This window comes from Mastomys coucha, chromosome X (assembly GCF_008632895.1).
Source record: "Mastomys coucha isolate ucsf_1 chromosome X, UCSF_Mcou_1, whole genome shotgun sequence".
Lineage (NCBI taxonomy): Eukaryota > Metazoa > Chordata > Mammalia > Rodentia > Muridae > Mastomys > Mastomys coucha.
This window is the reverse complement of record NC_045030.1, coordinates 78,499,251-78,504,149: the sequence shown is the minus strand read 5'-3', so window position 1 is coordinate 78,504,149 and position 4,899 is coordinate 78,499,251. Positions and strand designations below refer to the sequence as shown.

General features: G+C 36.2%; 1 pseudogene; it reads right to left on the bottom strand.

The window, feature by feature from the left end:
* Nucleotides 1-4,147, bottom strand: part of LOC116079265 — a 14,113-nt pseudogene extending 9,966 nt beyond the window's left edge.
* Nucleotides 4,148-4,899: the final 752 nt, after the last annotated feature.

Sequence of the window (4,899 nt, the reverse complement as noted above, 5' to 3'; positions counted from 1 at the left end):
GGGTAGAGCATGGAGGAAGGTAGGTGCGGGGAGGGAGGGGGCCCATGGACCGCGGCCACATTAGAGCCAGCAGGCCCCCAAACTTTACTTTCTTTACAGTAGCATGGATCCTTTGCACATCTCCATAGCATCCTGCAGTGGTAACTGTAGTTTTCGCATGAGCCAATACTTTCCTATCTTAGAACAATCTTTATATGAATATGAATCTGCATTTGCCACCATAACAGCAACTGTAACTCCAATAACCACACAGTGTGTCAGTGGTATACCTACTATGGTACATGTCTGCCTTTGTGCAGATAACCTGCTAACACATTCTTCAGCTTTTTGGGGAAGTCTAAAACATTTTAGCATTTAAGAACATTTACAAGGGGACACTGTGGAAGAATATCACCTATAATCCATTAGTTCTTTTCAGGAATATGCACATGTTTTCTATTAACTGTGTTGCACTGTCCAGTTTAAGTACTATAGTGACCACATAACTGCCTTCTCACTAGCTTTTAATATACATTTCCTGCCACATACTCAGGGAACAGGGTATTACACAGTAATAGCTATTGTAGTTACTCTCTACACACTGAAATTTGAAAATTAAAGTATATATTAAATGGATTTACAAATGAAATATCCCCAAAGACTGTGTACAGTATTATTAGGATGTCTTTAGAATTTTTTCAAAAATTTAAAAAAGGCCATAGTGGTCTGTGACAGAAAATGACCAAGTACCTTCTCTGAGCAACATTTATTTTATTTTGGACATTAGTTCATTGATTAGGCTACGGGTTTTCATTCAGAAATAGTCTTCCAACCAGCTAGTTACTTTCATGGAATTTGTTCTTTAATTGTTGGCTCAAAAGATATTATTGGCATGAGAATATCACACAAATTTAAGTATCAGTGTCTATAAATCAATTTTTGATGGAATACAGCTCTGGGACCCCTTTACCCTGCCAATAGAGAATAGAATGATGGGCAGAGCATTGTGGGTCACAAAGCAATGGTGATTAACTATTTGGCTTGTACAAGAATGAATTGGACAACATCCTTTTTACAGTATGCCATGAACACATTTTACAGAATACTAACCACAGCATATAATTTAATATGTGTGTTGGGAAAATTATCCAATATGCAAGAAGGTGGTATATGATTATAAAGAAGAAACAAGAATTCTTAGCTGTCCTTTCCTCAACATCTGAGTACTCCCAATGAGATTACTAAGAGCCCCTTTTGGCCCAATTTGTGGTAACTCAGGGCAATAGAAAGGTGTGCCATCAAAACTGCTCCTTCAAATTAGTAGTGCTTGTACACTCTTTAAAGCTTATGAACTGTAGAAGGAATGGTATTCTACTCTCGAAAGGGAGAATTCATTTCCTTCACTGATGGATTCCCAGTGTTCTCTGACAATATATCTACACAAATAGCTTCAGAAACACCGAGGTTCAAGTGCCACTGTTGACATGGTAGATAGCATTATTCAGTTTATTTTTATTTTGGAGTTATTTTTTTCTGTTTAACAGATAGTCAAGCAGTAATTTAAAATAAGTACATGTAGTAAAAAAGTGTCTATAGAAACTCCAAAAGCCAAATGAGTTGTTGTTATCAAGCTCTGCTTGACATTCACTCAATATATGATAGAATAACAAAGCATGATGTTAGGAGTGCTCACTTAAAATGTCCATTAAGTATTTAAAATAATCACCATGCATAGAAATTGCAATGGCTTAAAATAATGCACTGGAAAATTTTTCTTGTCTTTCTGCCCCTTTTAAGGTTATAACTTAACTACTAATGACAAAAGTATACAGAATAGCATTTTTAATATTAATATTGAAATTATGATATAACTTGAACAATTCCTTCTTCCCTTTTCTCCCTCTAAATCTTCCCATATACCTGCCCAAACTGTGTTGCAAATTCATTGCCTCTTTTTAAAGTGTTGTTGCGTGATGTATGTATATATATATATATATATATATATATATATTTCTAAATATAGCTTGCTTAGTATGTATAAATTTTAAAAATATTTTTATGTCAAAACAAAGAAACTGATTAAATATCATGGTTTACAAGGCTGAAGAGATATGTAAGAGTGTCTTTTGCTCCTGAAAACCTCAGTTTGGTTTCCAGCACAAACAATGATGACACAGCCATCTGTAACTCCAGTTTCAAGAGATCTAATGCCTTCTTCCCTAAGCAGAAAGAAAGTATGCACATGATGTACACACATACAGGAAAGCCAAATACTCGTTAACATAATATTAAGTAAATGGAATCTAGAGTGAATTAATAAATAAGATAATTGTTGCTTATGATAGCTTTAGTCATGTCATACTTACTGACTTTTAAATGGCTAAAGCATGTCACTTGGCTAAAGGACAACCAGTCAAACCCCCAGAGCAAACACCTTTATGCAAGGCACCTATTACTTCCCAACTGCCTGTTTTGCACTTGACTTTTCATAAATAAGTGCCTAAGTTCTGTTTATAAGTAGAGATAAATTGTAGTCAGAAGAGTGAATGTACTAATGTTCACAGCCTTCTGAAGACAATGACTCTTGTCTGTAGGTACAGTAGTTTTGTACAATGTACTTACAGGCATACATTACAGTATACACTGATTACTGAAAATGTCACATAATTGCCGAGTCTAGCACGGCCATATGAGGGACAGTTTGACATGGTTTCCTACCCCTAGAACAGAGCCAGCAGAGTGTGGGCCTCCATGTGTGTTGATGGTTGTTATTATCACAAAACTTGTTTGTATAATAGTATGCTCCATGATAATAAGAGACAACATTAGTCCAGAGACAAGGGTATGTCTATACCTCAGCAAACTGGTAGAAAATTGTGACCTTCCAGACAGTCCTTAATACTGTGGGAAAGAATGCTGAAAATATGAGGTCAAAAATATATTATTTCTCAATTATGCAAAATAAGGATGAAATATCAATTGCATAAGATGTATCATAGATCAGAGGGTCAACAGAGGCAGCTGCACTATGATTCAGCTCCTCAGAAAGATACTAAGGAGGGAGATAAAGAGATTTAGGGCATGGTGATTATAAGGCAAGATCCCATTGAACTAAGATTTTTGTTTCTGCTTACAAAGGCACGATTCCTGAGTTCAAGGTCAGCCTAGAACAGAGCTAATTTAGGTACAGGCCTAGCTTGAATGGTAGTTTCATGGTGGAGTCCCACCAAGCTATTATATTGTCTGTACTTGTGCTTGCTGTCTTTTCCTAAGAATCAAGGAGTTGGGGTCATGAGATGCTGATTCATGGGACAATCAAAAGGGAACCTGAGGTAAAGACTGAATTGGTATGTAAAGTAAAAGACTGAGCTTTGGTGTGTAGTATGTATTTTTATAAAACAACCATCCAAGCTAAACCTGCTAATTGCCAGCATCGGAGGTCTTACCAACCCCCAGTGGCCAGCCCCAATCAGAGGCGTTTTCCTGGTTCCTGTGGTTAGCTGCTGTCAAGCTGCTCACACTTCCCAGGACATGTGCCCCTCTGATCTCCTTAGCCCTGTAAAATGATAACACCAAAGACTTTTAATAAACAACCATATTTATAACAGTAAATCTTCAACCCCCAAATACCCACACAAAGAACACAAAACACAATTAATATAAATGCAAGCTACATAGCTAAATTGGGCACAGGTCCTCTACATTACTAAATGGCCCATCTATGTAATCCCTAGCTACTTGAGTTTCTCCAGACCATGTGAGTCAGCTCCATCTTCTCCTTCTCCCATCTTCTTCCATCTTCTGTCCCACTCTCTCTTCTCAATCTCTCTCTTTTTCCTCACTAAAACTTTCAACTCTGCCTTTTCTTTCATTGCCCAATAACAGCTCTAGCCTTATCTGACCAATTAAGATTTCACCTGACTGTACCTGAGTACAGGCACTCTTGAGGGAGCAGAACATATAAACAGCAATCCACAACAGAGATCAGCTATACAGAGAGTTTTTAAAATAGCAAGAAAGAATTGCATGGAGAACTGTCTCGAATGAAACAGAGAGAGCAGTCTGGAAAGCTGTCTCAAGCAAAACATAAGCTATCAACTTAGACTCATGATTTGAATTGGAGTCATTTGTTTCACAGCTCTCAAATACCCATTTTCTCAGAACCCATTTCCGAGCTAAGGCCAGTACTTGGCATATAATATTGTGAATATGGGGTAAATATTCACATGTCAGTGTTATTTTTTTATTCTTACTGGTATCCAGTATTCATAACTAAAATATAGAGCAATATATTACAGAACATTAAAAAATAAATGACACAGTTATTAATTTCACAATAAAATGTTAGATTATAGCAGATGTTTAAGAATGGCAGGCAGATACCTGTCTAAATTTATAGCCCTCTTCAGTTGAGCAAGAAATATCACAACCTCAAGCTATATTTATGAGCCTGCTTCAAAATTCCCAAAGATAAAGAAGAAGGAATATTTGTATTGAATCTATCACATCTGTCAGCCCTCACATCATTTTCTACATTCATTTTCCTAAAACTAAAACAGGATTATATTAATATGAATTTTAAAAGATTAACTTTTAAAAATATATTTATGTGTATTGGTTTGTTAACTATATGCATTTCTATGTGGCACTTTCTCCAGATGCCACTGAGGGCCAAAGCAGGACATTGGATTCCCCTGAAATGGAGATACAAGATATTTGTGGGATGCCAAGTGAATGTTAGGAATTGAAATCAGATCATAGGGAAGAAAAACAAATGCTATTAACCCCTAAAATATTCCTCTAACCACTAAATGTTTAAATTTATTTGTATATATGTATATTGATGAAAGTGTATGACATTTATGTGGATATACCTTCAGAGACCACAGAAGGGATTTGAGTATCCTGAAGCAGAAATTA